Raw genomic sequence first — 20,029 nt, forward strand, 5'->3', positions numbered from 1 at the left:
GAAGGAATTAATAGAAAACGCATTTATATTTCGCGTGTGGAACGAGAGTGATAAACGGCCGACCATTGGGTCGTACACATAAAGTTAAGGAGGCACTACTTCCCCTTCCACTCCCCCCCCCCTATTTCTCAATCACTGAATCCTTCTTTACAAGAAATTTTCTCTTGTCGCTCCTCATGTCCTAGGATACGTCTCGAAGTTGCACAAATACCTTTTTGTATATATTATGCACCTATCATGCTATTTGTACACAGCTGGTAGTTCTTCGATTTCAAATCAAGTTTCTCTTAAAAGATTGAGCCATAAAACTTTAACAAATTTAAGTACTGGTTAAATTGTCTAAAATACATTCTCGTATGCTAATCTTGACCGTCCCTTCTGACTTTCTTCTTCCTTTTTATTTACATAATCATTCTTTTTTTATTTTGCTGAATAATTAAGTCACAATGTAGCTGCGAATATGACACGTAAGTAACGTAATAGACACGACAATGATATGTCACGTAAGTAATGATATTCAAGACAGCAACGAGTTCTAAGCGATAATAAATTCTTTTTCTTTCTGTCTATAACGGACTATATCTCAACGTCGTAACGCATTAACAAGTGCAAAAACTAAATCGATTAGCTTCGGCCCTGAGTTAAAAAGCACTCGTTCGTTGCGCAACATTTTTGCTTGCCGTTTCTTGGCGTCCACTCAGCGTTCGAGCGATGGTGTTTTCAAGCCGCCTGTTTTACGCCATTTAATACGACCATTTGTAGACGCGAGCAGCGATCGTGCATTAGCATATAAGGTTTTCGTTTTTCACTCTCGTTACACAGCGGACCGGCTCGTATGCATAAACGCGAGACGAAAACCGATCGCGAGATTCTCAAGAGCGTATCGAACCTACGACCCCCCGATCAATTAATCAAATTCCTCGATGGAACCTTATGAATTTTCTTTGCGTGTACGTCGATCTTTTGCTAACCACACGTCGATGATTAAAAAAAAGCGGCGGCGTCAACAAGTTAAATTAGTAATTTCCTCATGGCGCAACAGTTCTATGCAAATCGAATTGTCCGAATTTATTTTTATCTTTGCGTTCATATATCATTTGCAAACGTGCGCTGACGCACCGTGTTTCAAGCAGACAAAAATTTATTAAAAATTAATTAATTAATTTCACACGGGTTTTAATGAAAATGTTTGTACAGCGGATTTGTGAATCGTTTGTAAATAAAATACAATGAATAGCGAAACGATAATACGTGGCGCAGGTGAAATCATCGAGAAAGTATCCTTTTATAGTGACGGACTTCCGCCCTTTTCTCAGGCATCTCTCAAGTACCCCATAAACTCGGCCAGGCACTCGAAATCGTCCCACACCTGTGAAGGAATGTCTGCGGCGCTCGTCGGGTGGACGCATATTTTCAAAGCGGCTCCTCCGAAAAGCGTCCCGAACGCCTACGCATCGGGCCGGTTCTAGGTCGATTAAAATGCCTGGCGATAGAACATTTTATCGAAAATGGTTTCTCACGGTGGAATTGGACACTAGACGCAGGCACCATCAACGTAGAACCGTCCACATGTGATTAACTATCCCGGCTATTCGTAATTATCTGTTGGCGTAGGAAAAGAGGAAAACATCATTTTTTGCTCGCCCTTCGTCATACGCGTACATTAATTTGAGCGTACGTAGACGACTGCTCTCGCGATGCCTGAAACCACAATCACGCAACGTGAAATTATATTGTTAGAGTGACATTTTTACCCGTGCGTAACAACACGTCTTTGCATGATACATCGCGATCGCGATTGTACCGCAGTCCTGATTACGATTTAGTAAAATAATTGCTCCATCGATCGCTCTAAAGTGCACTTCGATGTATAGCACATGTTACATGATAGCAGTGAACGTATCTATTTGCATTTGGAACGGAACGGAGTAAAGAAATTATCATATCAGAATGTTATATTTTATGTCCAAATACGATAAAAGGAACTTGTGGTAGTTAGAACGAATTACTGTGCAACTTTGTACTCCGATGAATAATGTGGCAATAACTATAAGTAAAAGAAATACGCGGAGAGTAAATCGCCGCGCTAATAGATAGTACGATAAATTAGTGCGATCCTTTCTGCAGTCTATATTATATATTTTCCTGTGCAACTTGTTGCGCAACTTATCGCGCAATAAATTGTAACGCGTATGAGGCCCCGGAGTCTTGACTTATCGACGACTAAAAAAAAAAATTCGCATAAAACCAACGTTATTTCTATCCGGCGCGACGTATCCTATCCGCGCCGTCGCGAGAGCAAAGCTGGAAAAAGTCGCAGTATGCACTACACGCGGAATAATCACTCGATCGCTGTAAGGCAACATCGTTGGCGGGCTGGTAATGCACGAGGAGGGATAAAAAGAGTATTGAATGCGCATTAAATAAAGCTATCCGGACGTGTAGAGGTCGGGAGAGCGCGGTTTTGAAGCCAGCATCGATGTCGACTGCGGATTATACCGAGGAGGCAGGTACTATCGGCCACGCGAATCGGCAGAACGCATTGAACTCCGAGCCAATAAACGATTCCACCGGAATCGCGCGGAAATCAACCCCGAGGATCTTTCCGTCCGCGCAGTCCGCAACGATCGCGGCTATGTCGGGCACGTTCCGCCCGGCGTTACCGGCGGCAGCTGTACGTCAAGATAATGAGCCAACGTATCTCGGTGGAACCGACTTCTCCATACGCTACTCCCCGTATTATTCACCTTGGGCGGATGCGCGGCCGATGCCGAGGCTACCACGGTGGCGTAATGATTTACGCGCCCTTGTCCCGCGGGCACCGTCAAAACCAATATCGAGAATTACTTTAAAAAGAGCAACCGCACCCGTCCCGGGCGGAAGCCGCGTCGCACCGGGGATTTGCGCGCCGTGTCGACGGCGACGTTGCGCTCGGCTCGACGCCGCTCGCGCACGAAACAAATCTAATTCGCCACGATGTCTTCGATATATTGCCATCTTATTCAAGCCCGCCGTGCTTAAAGGGATAAGTCCCGCATTCAACGAAAGACATCTGTTCACTTTTCATTTTACAACGCACCTCGGGCTATTCTCCGAAGATAATACATTTGATTGTCGCAATAGATACACCGCGTATATTTTCAGGATAAAATAAAAATAGAAAGAGCTACGAAAAAAGGCTATACAAACCTTGCTCGATAAGTTAATTTGAACATATACGGGTTAAATTATAAATATATCGTGCAAAAGAATGGCAAAATCCAATCGCATCTGGAGCGTAACTGGAGCGACGATTAGAAGAAGCATCGCTAAAATAATTCGGGGTGGTCTCGGCGATTGCAACCGCGCGACTCGCGAGCCCCTCCTCGTGATGCACCGGCGCGGTCGATCGTGCGGCCTCTTCACGGGCACACTTCTCTTCCTCCAGGGCCATGTCCGTTCCGGAGTACGCGACCCCTTGACCCAGCGAGGTGGACGCCGCACCGGAACACCCGTGTGGATAATATATTCCGGGTGTATTCCAGGCAATTTTCGCGGGGCGGTGTTGCGTTGATTGCGGTCGTTCATCGCGGGTTCGCCTCCGTACCACCTTCTTCGCTCACTCCCGCTTCCTCACCGCCGCTTCTTCCTCACCCGCTTGCCTTCCTCTCTTCGTTCTCCACCGCCTGTCCGTGCTCGTCCACGGCCATTCTCCACCGAGAACCTCTTCGTTCCGCGCCGCGAGAAGCGCGCGGCAGTGTGCGCTGCTACACTCTCGGCTCTAATTTGCGCACAGCGGGAGCGACGCGAACTAATGCACGTTGCGCACGCCGGGAGGGAGTCCGTAGGATCTTTGTCTTCGCGCACTCCCGCGCTAACGCGCATCCATCATCGTGCGGCGGAATCCACGGACGGGAGAGCGGAGGATTGTCCGCCGAGCCGTTCTAGCGGAACGAGGGCCGCCTCCTCCTCGCGGAAGACTCTGCCGATAGAGTTCGTTCTAGCACTCGCTACCTCGCGCAATTATTATGCATTGATTTTCTATGGGCGCACATTTTGCGTTTGATAAAAAATATGCCGTATCTGTAGAAAATTTTGTGGACCATTAAAAAGATAAAATGGGAGATCAATCTTGATATTATTGTACGTTGAGATTGACATGTCTCTATCACGATGTGTGTATCATGTAACATTCGCAGACACCGATTGTTTGGGAAATCATATCTTGGCAAAAGGCAAATAATAAATTCAGTACACGGCGTGTACTGACATTACACGGGCGTGAAGAGAGCTCAGAACTCGAATTGGGTATCGATTAAGAAAGAAGTGCACATGGTGTGAGCAACAGCGACCATTATTGCTTCCGTTCGTGCATTTAGGTATATCAGATGTAACTCAAGTGCTGGTTTGGACGGGTGGAATGTCGAGAGAGGGCAAGGACGATAATAATACCGGGAAATAATAGCGGCCGACAATATATTATTATCGGATCGGTAGTTGAGGCGGTGATGATAATTATTCAGGAAGCCGCATAAATTATTGTGTCTCGATAAACGGTAGTCTCGCGCGGAATAAAGTTTCATGTATCTTCGATGTAACTTTGACGAATAAACAGGTCTTGACAATCCTGACGGCTTGTCGAGGAAAAATTGTTAAAAACAGCAGTTTATATTCGATCGATCGTGGGCGCCCCGTCGACCTTGAACAGAGACATTCACAGAGAATCCTGAGAGAAGCTGCGCCGAACAAATCTGCAGTTTCAGGGCCAGAAGACAATGGCCCCGAAGGCACTCTACTGCACCCGAGATCCTGGCTCATCGGCTTTTGAATCCCGCGTCTTCAAGGTTCGGGTAGACAACCACCTGACTCGAAGCTCGAGGGGGTAATCAAACGCACGCGAACCGCGCAGTTTTACTTTGTTCTCGATTTTCTTCCAAGTTTTCTTGCCCGTAGTTGACAGAGACCGCAGATTTCGTTTGGCTCAATAACGCGATTATCGCAATTATATCTCTTTTGGCTCTTCTTTGAAAAACTAATTATTTTGTTTAGCGAAATATTTCGAAGTTGTCGCGACAAAAATATGTGCCTATTTATTGTTACACAATTGCGTAATGGAAGTTATGATACAATGTAAAACGAAAAATAATGAGAATATAGAGAATGATTCGAAATTCCGTGCTTGATTTAATGACCGTCTTCGTCATTGAGACGCCGCGAATAAACCGCGGGCGAGTTCGAACCCACGTCGCTTCGTAGAAGCTCACATCTACAATCTATAATGATATGCATATGAATCAACCATATGTTCGCAGCCTCATTTGTGTCAGTCCTCGCACATGTTGGCGCACGCATCGTTTTTCTTTAGGCGCAAGAGTCACGCATGCAGCGAGCCAGTCAGCCAGGCTCGGTCGGACTCCAGCTCGCCGATCCCGTAGATTTAACCAAGCCCTCAAGGTAAAACCCTTCGAAAATACCGGGCTTTCTTCCGATCGGTCGCTCATTATATGCCTTCTGTTATTTGACAGTGAATTCGTCAACAAATCCAGTTTTCGTTTTCGATAATAGCGCTCTGTGTGCACGGATCGAAACTTATACGCGAGCTTACTACATTTGCATAAATTTTAGCATCTTTGCGATTCAGCTTAGAGACTTGCTAACGAAAAAAGAAGCTATTGGGGGAAGTGGTTGTTAAGGATACTGTTAGCAGTGCGATTAAGCGCGATGATAAGCGAAAGTGGCGTAAAATTTTCTCCGGAACCGCGCATCGCGAAATGATCTCTCCTTAACGTCGACGCACCGAGCTTCCTTGGCTTTCAATTTTGAGCCTCGCGTACTTATCGAGTTCATTTACTCAAATACCCGGCGGCACGATCATCGGCGCGATCTTATTGATAGTCGGCAACCACTTTCATCCCCGCCGATGAACGGCACCAGCTGCGCGGTGGCATTAAACGTTATTTTTGCAACACTTCGACCGAGCTTCGATATTCCGCTCTTATTATCTCGATTTTTTCATTAAATATAATTTGATGTATTCGCACAAAGGTTTACGCACGGGACACACCGGTTCGACAATTATTTTCTTTCGTGTTCCGAAACGATAAAAAAAAAAAAAAACACTAAACATTGATACGAGCAATTTGCAAGGAACTCGGGATAATTATGCGGCGTTGATAATACAAATAGCTTTTCCCCTCCTCTTCCATCGAATGACAAGGCAGCTGCCATCCTTTCGCGACGAAAGAAGCGAGCGAGCGTGCTTACGCACGCATACGACGTGTGCATTCCGTTTGATCGATCGATTCGCGGATCGATGGATCTTACGTACGCGAGAAACCATATTTACAAGCGCGCCGTGGCATCGCCACATTGACGATCGGAGTCGCGATAATTAATTACGTCGCCTTGAAAGAAAATGAATTGCTACGGGTAGCAATAACAATGCTTAATATCGCAGCTCGCTGTAAAATAAATATCACTTGTCAAAGAGATCATTTATCGGAGATTGATAATTGCAGATTTATTCAAGCTCGTCTTGAGATGCTTAATTATCATGGTGTCGACAAATATCTCATTTAACAGATGATATTTTCGTTTATTTGCATCATGTTATGTTAATTAATCAAGAAATATATCCTTGCATAAATATAAATATCAAAAAGTTAAAGAGCAAAGAAATAAAATTAAAATATAAATAAAACGTTCAGAACTAAGAAATGCCACGAGTGCAGTCAATGCGGCAAGTGATTGAGAAGATTGCTTGCTCACGTAGGATGCAGGATCGTCCTGGCAATAACGCCAGACGACGGCACAAATGAACTGGCTGCCCACGCTATAAACGTCACCGGTAACCGCGTCAGACGAGCGCGCGAGTAAGCCGCTAATTAATACGTGAAAGTCACATAAGCCGTGGGCAGAGAGTAGAGAGATCTTACGGATAAACCGTCTGATTAAGACGCCGGCGGCTAACGTTCCTAGAAATCCAAAAAGGTGGAAGGAAGACGAGAAATGGTGGCGCGTTTACGTTCTTCTTTACGACGCTGGAGAATGATACGCGCGCACGCGAGCTCAGGGTAGATTAGATCTCGCATCAAATCGTTATCAAAGATCCTACGACGAGCTTCCGCTTCAGCGACACGTGGCTTTCTTTCATTTAACCTGCGCCATGTCTTTCCAATTACTGGCCTTTGACATTAATTTGTCGGCCGGCTGACTAACGGTGGCCGGCGCACCGCGACGTCACGGCGTGCGCGTAGAGGGACGCGAGTGTTCGTTAACCAGGAAATGGAGACGTCCGCGCGTGTGCCCGCGTCGGGCATATCCGCGCGACGATGCGCGTTTATCACAGTCAGAGAAGAATAAGCGACATTTTTCTTGGTGACAGAATCACGCGGTGGCGAAGAGATTCCCTCGTCCATCGGTGAATCGCCGTCGAAACGCCCGGTGCGACTCGCCGTCGGCTCGTAATCCTCGGTGATATACGAGGGAACCTACTCGCGCAACGGTGCCGACTTTTACCGAGAAACTCGGATTTCGAGACAAGACACGTCGCGATATGCGCGGCTATGCGTTAAAGCGCATATCTCTCGAGAAACGGCCCACGTCAACGCTCCGTGTTCACTTTTCATTGTCAGACATTCGTAAGAAATAAAGTATATAAGCGTTGCAAAAATATCGCTCCTCCTTTAACTTGAATTTTTTATTTTACACGATATAACGATATAAATTTTTTTCTCTTAATCATCGTACGTTTAAATAATTTTCTAAATAAATCCTAAAAGGATAATTGTTTAAAAAGTCTATCATCAATATCAAGTTTCAGAACAATATAAATTGCAAATCCTTTGAAGTTTAATTCAAAATTTCATAAAATTGATCAAAATTTTTTAAAACATATTTTCAGAGATTTTACAATATACATAATCTTTCATTACATAACAATATGTAATATTTTTATATAAAAATATATTGATAAGATAAAGATAAAGTTATAGTAATTAATTTCTGGTTTACGATTTTTATCGCTACAAACGTTACTTATTTCTATCTGATACTTGCATGGTGTATATATATATATATATATTATATTTGTGTTTTATATATATATTGCTCGAGAAGGAAAAAAATGCGTGTACGGACGGTAGTATACGAAGCTAACGAGCGCATCATACCGCCACGCAAGAACAGAATAAGACGAGAACGTATAAATTGGTAAAAGGAAAACAATGGCAAAGCAGAAAAGAAGAGTTAAATATTTTCTCTCTTTATGACGGAAGCGGTGGATCGAGTAGCAAACTGTTAGAAGCACTCGATCGACAAAATGTAAAAGATATAAAATAATATTAAAAAATAAGATAAAAATATTATAAAGTAACGCGAGGAGATAAAAAAATTAAAATTATTTTAAATATACATAAAAAAGTATGGTGCAAAAAGTATTTAAGAATTTGTTTAAATTCTTCTATATTTATCCTTTTATCTTTTTATTAATTAAATTCTTATTTAACCAAAATTAACATTTCTTTCTAAAAACAAGATGAGATAAATTGCAAAATATTTATTCCTTAATCAACAAGTAGCAACAAAGAGATCGACAGTTTGCAGCTAGTCAATCAACGCGTTACAAAATAATTGATGTATGAAAGTTTAACGTAAATATAGCGATTCTAGCAAGTCGATTGGAGCGATTCTACCGAGTGCTGCCGATCGCTTCTCTCCCACTCATCGCGGTTGCAAGTTTCATGCGACTACGTGCGATGCGTTTCTTCTTGCCTTTTAGGTCCGCGGCAGCGATATACCCTGCGGTTCGCCGCAGTATCCAATAGTTACGAGCGCGTCATTATATCCAATCGATATCGAAAGTTTTGATCGGCTCGGCAGCTGGGAAGATCGCGGGAGCGCTGCTCCGGTCTCTCGCGTACATGTTACATATACAGGGTGTCTCAGAATGAATTTTACGCAAAATGGTAATTGTTTAGCTCCGCATACACATTGTGCACACGCATACGCATTAAGCTAGCCTCTTCACTATTACTAAAAAAAATGCATTTTTTTTATAAATTACTTACCGTCGTTGCTCTGCTGTCGTCCGACGCCTCCTAGACTTTCTCCTCTTCTGAGCGATCCTTTAAGACACTCACACGCGTCCGCGGCGCACGCATTGCTCGCGTGCGTACCCGAATACGAGAATCGCACGACACTTTAAACGACACTCCCGACGCGTATTTTGTTATGTTACGACGAAACGAATATATTGCGTAGCACCGATTACGCGCACAAAGTTTATCTGTAAAATATAAATATATTTACATTACAATAGTATCCGAAACAATACCATAGTTAAATTAGTTATACAGAGTATCTCAGAATGATTATGCCAACGATTTTTCTATTCAGTTTACTTTCCTTTATCCGCTCACGAGCTTTGGCACAATTATTCTGAGACACCCTGTATATTATATATATGTATATGGAAAATATATACATATATCACAAGAGAGGAGACGTATGTGGCGATTGAGAGACGTGTGGCGAGCGAGATACCTCCACTTCGCGTGATTATCTGCCCACATCATTCAACCGGAGCCCGGCCCCGGCTTATCCTTGCGTAGGATATTGGTTTTGAATCTGATAACCGCCATTAAAGCAGCTTTCCACCCGTCGTCCCCAAGCTTGTCCGCGTAATGGAATATAAGATAAGACGAAAACCGTCTCGCGCGCGGTACGTCTGCCACGGACAGTTTTTGATCGCTTATTTCACGGCGACTACGCGCGAATGGACATTAAACGTTGTTCGACTCGATCGGCTCCGTATCTCTCATCTCTCGCGTCAAGAGAGGACCCTCGGCTCTCTGGCTCTGCGGGATAATCGATTACACCCGCGACAATATTTTGCAGTCGATAGAGACGTCATCCCTTTGTGTTGCGATAAAAGTATGATAATAATAGAGTCATGTCGATGTCTCATCGTCATGCTACGTACGAATCACCGTCAAATAAATCACTGAAGATGTGTGTCTGCTAAGCACATCTATGATTTATTATAAATAAAATCTCATAGTTAAAAAATGTGATAACTTATTGCGTTGTATCGACAATAGCTGACAGACGAATGTCGATATGCTAGATTATATTTCTAGAGATTAAAATGTTCAACGCGTGACACGGTTGAAATACATTTTAAATTGTAGCGGTCTAACAACCCGAGAAAAAAATGGTATAATATGGTCAGATGTAAATATATATAATTAGTTACGAAAAAATTTGACAACATGTAATATTTTATATGATTCATATAAAATTACATATGTTATTAGATCTTTTTATAACTAATTATATATATTTACATCTGACCAATTATATCATTTTTTCTCGGGAATGTGTTAATTTTCAGTAAAATCGAAATATTATCGCAAAGTTAATATACATATATTGACGATTTGATGCACATTTGTAAATTTGTAATATTGTTTGTAGCAAATAACAAATTGTATTTTTGATTAAATAAATATTGATGAATAACTCTACACTTATAGTAATATTTCACAAATAGCACGCGTCATTAAAGTCATTATGTTTATAAATCTTTTATTAGACATTCTATGAATCGGCAATCCATGCCCCAACGGCCGTTCATAATGTTCGTATCGTAATTACCGCGTCATTAACAATCCCCATACATAGACTATCCATTGTGACGCAGCTTCTCTATTTCCCGTTATGAGAAGCACTCTAAATTACTATCGTCTAAAGTTTCCCGTGCCTGAAGGGCCGGCGAGTCGCCTAAAAAGAGATTCTTTCCGACTTCGTGCTCTGAGTTGTGACAACCAGTCCGAGTATGATGGATGACTGGCCGAACCAATCTTCGATTCAATCTTTGTTTGTCAAGGCACTGAGCCGAGTTGCGTTTACGCGGATTAACGCGTTGACATATATTCTTCTATTAAGGTCCGCATTACATTCATGTTTACATTCACGAATCCAATTCAATTAAGCGATGCGTGGCAAGCTGAACTTAATTTAAATCAATTATCGCTATGTCGCGAAGGGTCTTGTGAAACGTAAGAACATAGTGCGTCTTGAACGCTATTTCGTCCATAGCCCTCATTACAGACGGCTACCGACTAGTCGGGAGTCGAAATATTTCCTTAATCGTTAGAACGGATCTCAGTACGAGACAAAAACAGATCATGGGACAAAATTCGACGTGTACCCCGCGAGCTCGACGGGTACGAACGGACCGTGCGAGAGCAAGTGGGCGGAATGTTCAACCGTCGTATCGAATCGAGGCTCAGAGATCCTATCGAGATGACGCACTGCGTATGCACCTGATACCGGACGGCGCGCGCACATAAAACGACGATCGTGCGAGAAGGAAGAGAGTTATTCATCAGTAGGCTTATTTTAGAAGCCGAATTGCGCGGGATGAGACTGGCTTGTCCGGTTCGAAGCATTCCGATGCGAACGAGCAAGAGAGACGAAAGAAGGATGTATCGGAACAATGACAAGTTCTCTTCTTGTAAGAAATAAAAAACATTAAAAATGAAAACCGAGTTTTAAAGAGCGGTATTTGATATAAAAAAACGATATTTTATATGCAGCGACTGTAATCTAAATAAACGAAAATTAATTGCTCGTGACAGATTAAGATAACGCGGAATATTTACATGATATTAACCATGACAAATAAAATACGCATCGATAAAATAAATTAAGAAAGAATGTGGAATTGTAAATTACTGGGACATATAATAATACTTTCGATCAACTTTGTTAACGAGTTCTTCCGCCACAGCGCCGGCTTCATTAATTCCGCCGTGATTCCGCATATAAAAACGTGCGTTCTGTCATCCGTATAATTAGCAGCATATCCACAACTTTATCAGTTCACCATAATATTATCTTTATCTTAGCCTGACTTTTTCGTTCGCCACAACGACGCGGCTATAAAGTACGTTTACACGTTAATTAGAATTTAATACCCGATGAGTTTCTTCGCGTCGACTGGATAGAGATTTATCTGCGCCGCGAGAATAAATTCGCGATTCGTTAGGAAATGCTGATCGCCTCGAGCAGATTGCACGCTTGGTAGCAAGATGTAACCAACACGTATTTTGCAGGAATCATTGCTGGCGGTAAGCCTGTACGATGTGGAAGCCTGGTACCTCCCACACGACATCGCTCGAAGTGATGGACGACCGAGGTCATTCATGGATTTGACCCATACGCAATGCGCGATACGATCGCACCGACTCTAAAAGTTACATCCCGGGAAAATTATCGTCAAATTCGGGTAATCCAAAGTGTAAAGAGAAGATGATTGCACGGAAAATCTTTTCTAAAATATGCTGCAAGTAAATTTTTTAAATCATTACATTCATGCATCGCAAATATAAGAATCATAAAGATAAATTATATATTTCATATAAATTATTCTCGTTGAAAGAATAATTTATATCTATGGAACTTATAATTTTCCAAATTGAGTATATTTCTAATAACGCTTTGATTGTACATAATATAAATTGAAATAATCAAAGGGTAAACGAAACGTTCAGCAATAGCATGTTCCCCAACGTGCGATACGGACGATGTCGCGCAATCCTTTTAATAAAACGGAATTTTTCAATCTCTCAATTGCATGAACTAGGCCTCATTATGGGCGCTAGACTAATTACAAAATTAGATACGTTTCACCGCGGCAAGAATGCGGCTACATCAACATCGACAATTAGTTCGAGCAGAATAAAGCTTTAACCGCACATCGGCTACGCGAAATTAACCTCGTTAATCGTTATGCCTGTGTTGCAATTTGCAGCTCCTATAATGCATGCCAGAAATATGTGCTAATATGAAATTTCTCTGTTTGTCACATAAGAAGGCATCTGTATTCCTATCTTAAAATTATTTTCTCTCCCAATTATTTTTTCACTCAACTAATTATAATTAATGATGCGTAATTCCTAAAAATTATTACAGTATCCTGTTGAATAAAGATTTCAAGAGATAAAAAAATCACTGCAATCAATATTGTTACTCCCGGATTTCCTGAAAATAATTTTCTTAGCAATTTTAAAGTTGATTTACTCATCGTTGATATTAATCCGACGAAGTGCGCAGAATTTATGTTCTCGCTAGTTCGAGCGTACGGCAGTAGGGTTACCAACGCGCTAACAGGAAGATTAAACAAAAACGCGAGACGGATTAGCAAAAAAATGAGCAAGAAGAGGAATCGGCGGCCGGTAGCACGGAGCGCTCGTTACCGAAACGAAACGACCACTTATAATTTAGGATAAGGTCGGACGCAGCTCCGAGGAAAGATGGGAGGGAAATATCAGCGATGGTATTTAGTGCCTTCTTCGAGCGGGGGGAAAAAGGCTGATTATTATTTACGCCCGACGGGAGAGCGTAAATCGTTGTACGAAGAAACCCGCAAAACATCAGAAATTTTGCGCGGAGCGGGATGCAAGACGAGGCTCTCTCGCAAACCTGCGACTCCAGGAAGTGTCGGCGCAAGAAAAAGAGGAATCGCCACTTTTGCGGCATTCGCTAATGAAAAATTGTTTGTTCCTTCTCCAGAAAAAAGAGAACGTTTCATTTTCGCTTCTGCGTAATATCTTGCACATAAGTACGTATTATATAGTTGCATTCTTTTGCAACAAAAAATTATGAATTGCTGAGACTCGACAAAAATTCCGATTTCTGTGATTTATGATCTCACATATAATTATCTTAAGACTTCTAATTTTTTGATACTTTTTAAAAATAAAATAGTATAAATTTATAAAATATATTAGTGATTTTATTATTCAAGAGCGATTGCGTTACTGCAGTTACATTTCTATACTAATTTTACTCGTTATGTTTTTAATAGTCGAATTGTACAAATAACAAAATTACTGAATCAACGCTGCATAAATAATAAATTATGCCAAAACCTACACGGTATAAATTACACAGACATATCGTACGCAGTGGACGCGTGTAAAACAAATTAATTATGTTAGCATTCCTGCGTCCGCGTTTAATTTTCTAATCAGTTCATGTAGATTCTCTTGAACGCTTGTCTCTCTTTCTCTCTTTTGCCGGCACACCTCGTTCCGAGATGATTAAAAAGTCGTAGGCCGATTTTTACTGCTACTCGACACGTTCCTCCGCTAACTTCCTCATTAAATCTTCAAGAGCACCACTCGCCGCCGATCGATCGTTTCGTAAACTAACCGTGGATCGTATTTCCGCGTACCGGATCCCCGCGCCTTATCAGCCAATTCGATCGCGCAAAATTTATCCCTTATCAGCCGGCTGCTGCGCATCACACGTTCTCTCGTTCCGCGATAACAGATCGGGATAACGCATCCCGTAACCGATACAACCGGATGTCTTCCACACGCCTGGATGACGCGCCTACTGCGCGATATTCCGAACGATATCGAACGTCGGACTAAATATGGTCCGCGTATCACGACCGTTTTTTCCCCGGCAAGGATTTATTGCACGTTGACGCTGTTCTGCCTGGCTAAACGATGCTGTTAATTTTGCGAAATTACTAGGCGAAATCACACCGTGTCCGCCGGTCGTTAACTTTCGCACGTGATAACGCGGCGAGTCCGATGAACGATGGAATGCGAGATCGAGATACAAAATGTAGTAGCCGTGTCCTTGCCACCTGCGCCACTGCCGACTAATTGCCATTGACGCTCGTTAACCCATCGATTCTCGACGTTTCATCTCCTCGGACAAGCGACAGCTTAGCGAGCTCGAATTGCGATTTGTACAACGCGCCGATAATAATTATTGATACGCCTCTAAATATCATCACTGTAACGATCTCTGAAGTATCGAGATGGCTGGAATGGCCGAGACGGCGAATCGACGTCTCGATCTCGACACGTCTATCAGCGGCCGTTCTTTCTTTCGCTGACTCGAGACCAACGGCACGCCGTCGAGTTTCCAGGTAAGAGAGCTAAGGTGGACGATTCATTATGCATAATATTCACCTGCTCTCAGCGGAATCGGTAGGGCGCGCGCACAGGCGACGACGAGTTCCTATGCGAAGAAAAAGACTTAGAACGGAGGCGGACAGACGAAGAAGAGGGCACACGTCGCGCAGCGGCGGTGTAATAATGTAGCCGGCTTTACGGTCGTCCTCACGAAATAATTACGACAATGTGAACGTAAACAGCCGCTTAAGGTACCCACACCTGTGAAGGTAGAAGCCGGCCTACGTAGCAGGGGGACGCTCGTGACGCTAATTACCAAGGTTAATCGAGCCCACCCTCCTCTCCCTCTCATCATGAGCAATCAGCCACTCGGGACGCGCTTCTTTAATGATCGAACTCGCTCGAATATCACTCCACGTCCAGTCCGTCGCGATAAGAATCATTTTGCGGCGGCGGCATGTCGACGGATAAATGTATGAGATATTCCGTTCTGAAAATAGAAGTCGTCGCCGGTCGACTGCGCATTTTACGGAATCGGCATTGAACATTTATATTAAGATGTATATCCTATATTTTTTTATGTCATGCATACTGATAGGATACGTAAATCATTGAGTAACACAAGCGTGGCGTTAAATTTTTTAGCATATAATGAATATTGCTCGTTATCTTACGCTAGGTGAGGAGAGGACTGTTATTTTCTTTTACAATCGCCGAACGACGACTGACCGACTTAATAAACGGCAGGTGTTTTGGCCACAAACATCAAACCCAACGCGATCAAACTATGAACATCGAGGGCGGTTGAAAGCTGTCATGATGTAACACGATCTATTGTCTTTCATTGTAACGCAGTCAGTGGTCGAACGTTGGTAAGATTCACCTGCTACTCACGAATAATATTTAAAAGTCGGTCAAACTATAAATCTTCCGTGGTAACCAACAATAAAACTTTCTTATTTAAAAATCTGATTATTAAAATGATTGCTTTCCTAGATTCTGAAAAATATAATTAGAACTACATTTTCAAGGATATCTTCAAGTTTGCTCACTTTTAAGACAAGAAATCTAAAATAAATGCATCACTAACAAATAGAAAATTGTGATTCAACTTTTTTACTTTAAAATAATCACGAAAGAAAAAATATTCAGAATAACGTAATTTTTACATTAAAGAGTTAAGTTTCTTTGAATGTCTTGTTATCGCATACTTTCATATCGTTTTTAATATATCTAATATATCTAATAATCAATAATTGCCCTCGACAATATAATTTGACATCGCGAGTTCGTTAGGAAAACCGCGAGCAAAAAATCGCGGGCAAAAATTTATTCGGGAGGCCATTCGATCGACAAGCGCCGGGACTTGGGTTAATGAACTGACGGCGGCGGTCCCGCAGGACCTGTCCCTCTTTCATTCGTCTCAGAGTACGCCGGAGTCCAGCCGACGAGCGGCGCCATTATTAATATTTCATACAGTTTATGGGCCGCTGAGTGGCAGCGCCCGCTTCGTTCCCGTCTCCCCCGCCTCTTCCTTCTCACTCCGTCTTCCTTTTCGCATGTTTCTGTTCCTCTTTTTTTCCTGCATTTTTATCGCTGCCGTGTGTCATCCACGTGCATCTGTGAACTTGGGATTTTTCGGTAGGATTCGCATAACGTGCACGCTAGATACGAAATTAAATTTCCAATCTTTCGCAGGATCGAATTGCAAAAACAAATCAATTGAGAATTGAATGGATTATTAATACCTCACGCGTTTTATAACGCGTCGAGTGCGTATTTATGCGGCACTGTTAGTTGTTATTCATTTGTTCGCGCTCGAGCTCGCCCGTCTGTTTGTCGTCCGACACTTTATTACTTACTTCGTCTTTGTTTTTGCCACGTGTTCTTTGAACACCTATATCCTCGCCGAGTTTTATAATCGATAATGACTAAATAAGAGACATCGCGTAGGATAAGTGGCGTCTTTGCAAATGTTTCATAGATCGCTGAGTTGCAATGCTCTTTGTACTCTACTCATCGCGGAGCATCAATTATTCAGAGAGAGTGAGAGACGATAGCATATTGAAAAGATCCTCTTCATAAGAATTTATTATCTCCGGATAAAAAGCAAAAAAGTGTTTGCTGTGCATTCTGATGGGACACGTGCAATGAGGCATTAAATATAGAAATAAAAATTATAAACACGCATTTTTTCATTTTTTATAATAATAATCTTCTAAGAAATCGATAACAATTATATGTGCTATGAAATATTAATATTATATCTATATAAATAGAGAATAGATTAAAAAAATAATGATATCACTAAATATAAAGTTTGAAGAGAATAATTGAACTAAATATGCAAAGTGCACGAATAAAATGATATCAAAAAGCGTGTTAAAAGCCATTTAATAATTAAAATTCTAAAATGTTAATGTACTTATTTTGAAAACAATAGAAAGGTACAAAACGTATTAAATATCACATCTCATTCAAATATTCATTCGCCAAGCGATTAAGAACATTACTATTCAAGCTTGCTTTTTTGGAGATAATATTTATTTCATACAAGTATCTAGGAGGAAAAAAATTGAAGTATCGTTAATTTTTTGCGTGCTAAAAAAGAGAACCAAATTGAGCTTGAATACTTAAGCTCACCGAGCGCATGGTTTAGCAAATTATCATTAGAAACGAAACGGTTCGAGCTCATATCGCTCGGGGATAAATTGGTTATGTCATCGCGGAGAACGCGCTTTCACCGAGATACGAGCACTATACTAGTCACCCACGCAATTTATCGCTAAGAGATTATTCTCTTTCCTACCTCTTCAAGAAGAAAACAATCTTTTCAATTCACTCTACATCAGAATTAACATATCATTATTACAAATCTAACATCGATCATAAAAATTAGTGTTTATGCATACATGAGTGTACCTAACTGCATTATAATGCAATATAATGCCGTTTGACATTTCAGAGCCGTATTCGATGCAAGTAGCAACTTCCGCGAAGTCAATACAACCGGTTCATTGAGAACGTAAAAAGAATGAGCTGCATTAATTGAATCAGCTGATCGTTACAGTTATAAGTGCATCCCCATTCGCAGCTTATTTGCAAAAGCAATAAGAAGCCGCCGACGGGAGATTTAATCTGGACCGAATCGGACCGAATCGGACCGAATCCGGGTGATTTTTGCCGAGTCAATTAGTACGGGCGCTTTGCGGAAGCCAGTCACTCGCAAAATTGAAAATTTACGTCCCTCGTGATCGTGCACCGCGATTCGTTAAGACGCATGTGCCGCGAGGTCAAGAGTGCGGTCGAAAATACACGCGAAAAAAAAAGAAAGTTGCCTCAGCACGGGAGAATAAGAAAGAAGAATGAGGAGAGAAGCAGGTAGGGGAATGTTACGCGCGAGAGACCGACAGATGGACCTGCACCGATATGCGTTTTAAAGCATACTCGCGCTGGCACGCTGCTCGCAGGAGAGGGCGGCTCGTCCCATTTACATCGAAGGCGGCACGCGGAATGGCAGTCGAAGGCACGAAGGCCGGCAGCAATAAATAACGTAACTCCGCCCAAAATATAAATTGAACGCTACCGGTGTGTGGTCCCTTGTACATGGTTGCTCCCATGCGTACGTATGTGGAAATGCGCGCCGTATTATGCGGCCGCCGCTACCGATCTCTTTTGGTACCGGCGCGGTTCTCGATTCTACACGCGCCGATCTAATATGATATCTGCAGGAGCGCCGCTGCCGGTCGGCTTCCGTAAATCGCCACGCGTCTTTGAGCAAAAATCAACGTTTCAATTTTTATATACAATTTATCTGAGCCGGATTACAAACGTGCGATATTAATATTCAATATTTCTAAGCTCAGGGCTGCTCAGCTCTTCTTTTCGATGTAAATTGCGATTGAAGTTACTACTCCATACGGAATTGTGTGGAGTTGCACCCTGTGCAAGACAAAAACGGCCGAAGGGCGATCTTGGTGGTACGCTTCCACGCTCGCGAAGGGAAAATAGAAAACCGCCGCGCGCAGTATCGCGCGATCTATGAAGGAAGAGACAATGTGCCCGAGATCCCATCTGGTTTCCAGTTAACTCACTGATCCGTAACCTCCGCGGGGTACGAAGAACCAACATGGAGAACCATCGTACTTCTGTCGATCTGATTTCCCGCTGTATCGCCGCGCCGGCCGCCGACCGCCGTGTACGTAACGACGATATGTAACGGCTAACAATGAGAGCACATTAAGACGTATAAGACCACATCCCGGCTCCCCGCCGGCCTATTGTTTCGGTACAGTTATTGCGACTGTGTGTATACGTTTGTATACCGCGCGCTCTTGTATACCGCCGCCCGGCAAGATGATACGAATAATAAGATCGAGCAGGAGCAAAAGTAAGAAGTATTCTCTCACTCTCGTAAGCACCATTTAAGTGTAATTTAAGAAGCTTTATCATCTAATGCGCAATGATATCTTTGTATCGTTACGTCATATCATGCCTCAAAAGAAATCTCTTTAAGAAATAAAAGAAACAAAATTGTGTCAAGTTACACAATTAGTAAAAAATGATATCACTACTATCTAGCATAAAGCAGCGATCTATTTTGATAATTTTTCAACCATAAGAGTGATTATTGCAATATAAATGAATTCATCAACGATGCTCCGAACTAATTCAAAGTTCTTTATCTTTATACTTTTAGATCAAAAAAATATTAAATAGAAAATTTCTATACGACGAGAAATGTGGCAAAAAGGAAACAATAACGCGTTAACCGGTAATTAACGTGGCGAAAGTCGAAAAGAAAAATGCGCGTTGCGGATTTACGACACCGCGAACGACGTTCAATGGACGTTCGATTAAGATAGCCGGTAATTTGCGCCGTTGGTGAAAAAAAAACCGTCGCGTTCTCTCTCTCTCTCCCTCTCTCTCTCTCTCTCTCTCTCTATCTCTCTCTCTCTCTCTTTCTCTCCGTGCGCAGACCTATGATCCAGAAAACGTGGTATTATCCAGTGATAACGAGCCGACGCAGGTGCCTCGTTACAGCGCGCGGTAGCGCCGTATTAACCGCGGCAGGTTCTGTATCGATGGTTTTCTAAATTGCTATACACCTT

The 20,029-nt window shown here is 42.3% G+C and overlaps 1 long non-coding RNA gene across 7 annotated transcripts in view; it reads right to left on the minus strand.

The window, feature by feature from the left end:
* The window catches only part of LOC105670144 (uncharacterized), a 156,308-nt gene that overhangs the window by 107,291 nt on the left and 28,988 nt on the right, over positions 1–20,029 (minus strand). For all 7 annotated transcript variants that reach the window (XR_010890348.1, XR_010890347.1, XR_010890349.1 and 4 more), the window contains one exon: positions 9,048–9,265. This is a non-coding gene — a long non-coding RNA (uncharacterized lncRNA). The remainder of the gene's footprint in view (positions 1–9,047; positions 9,266–20,029) is intronic.

This window comes from Linepithema humile, chromosome 5, assembly GCF_040581485.1.
Source record: "Linepithema humile isolate Giens D197 chromosome 5, Lhum_UNIL_v1.0, whole genome shotgun sequence".
Classification (NCBI taxonomy): Eukaryota; Metazoa; Arthropoda; class Insecta; order Hymenoptera; family Formicidae; genus Linepithema; species Linepithema humile.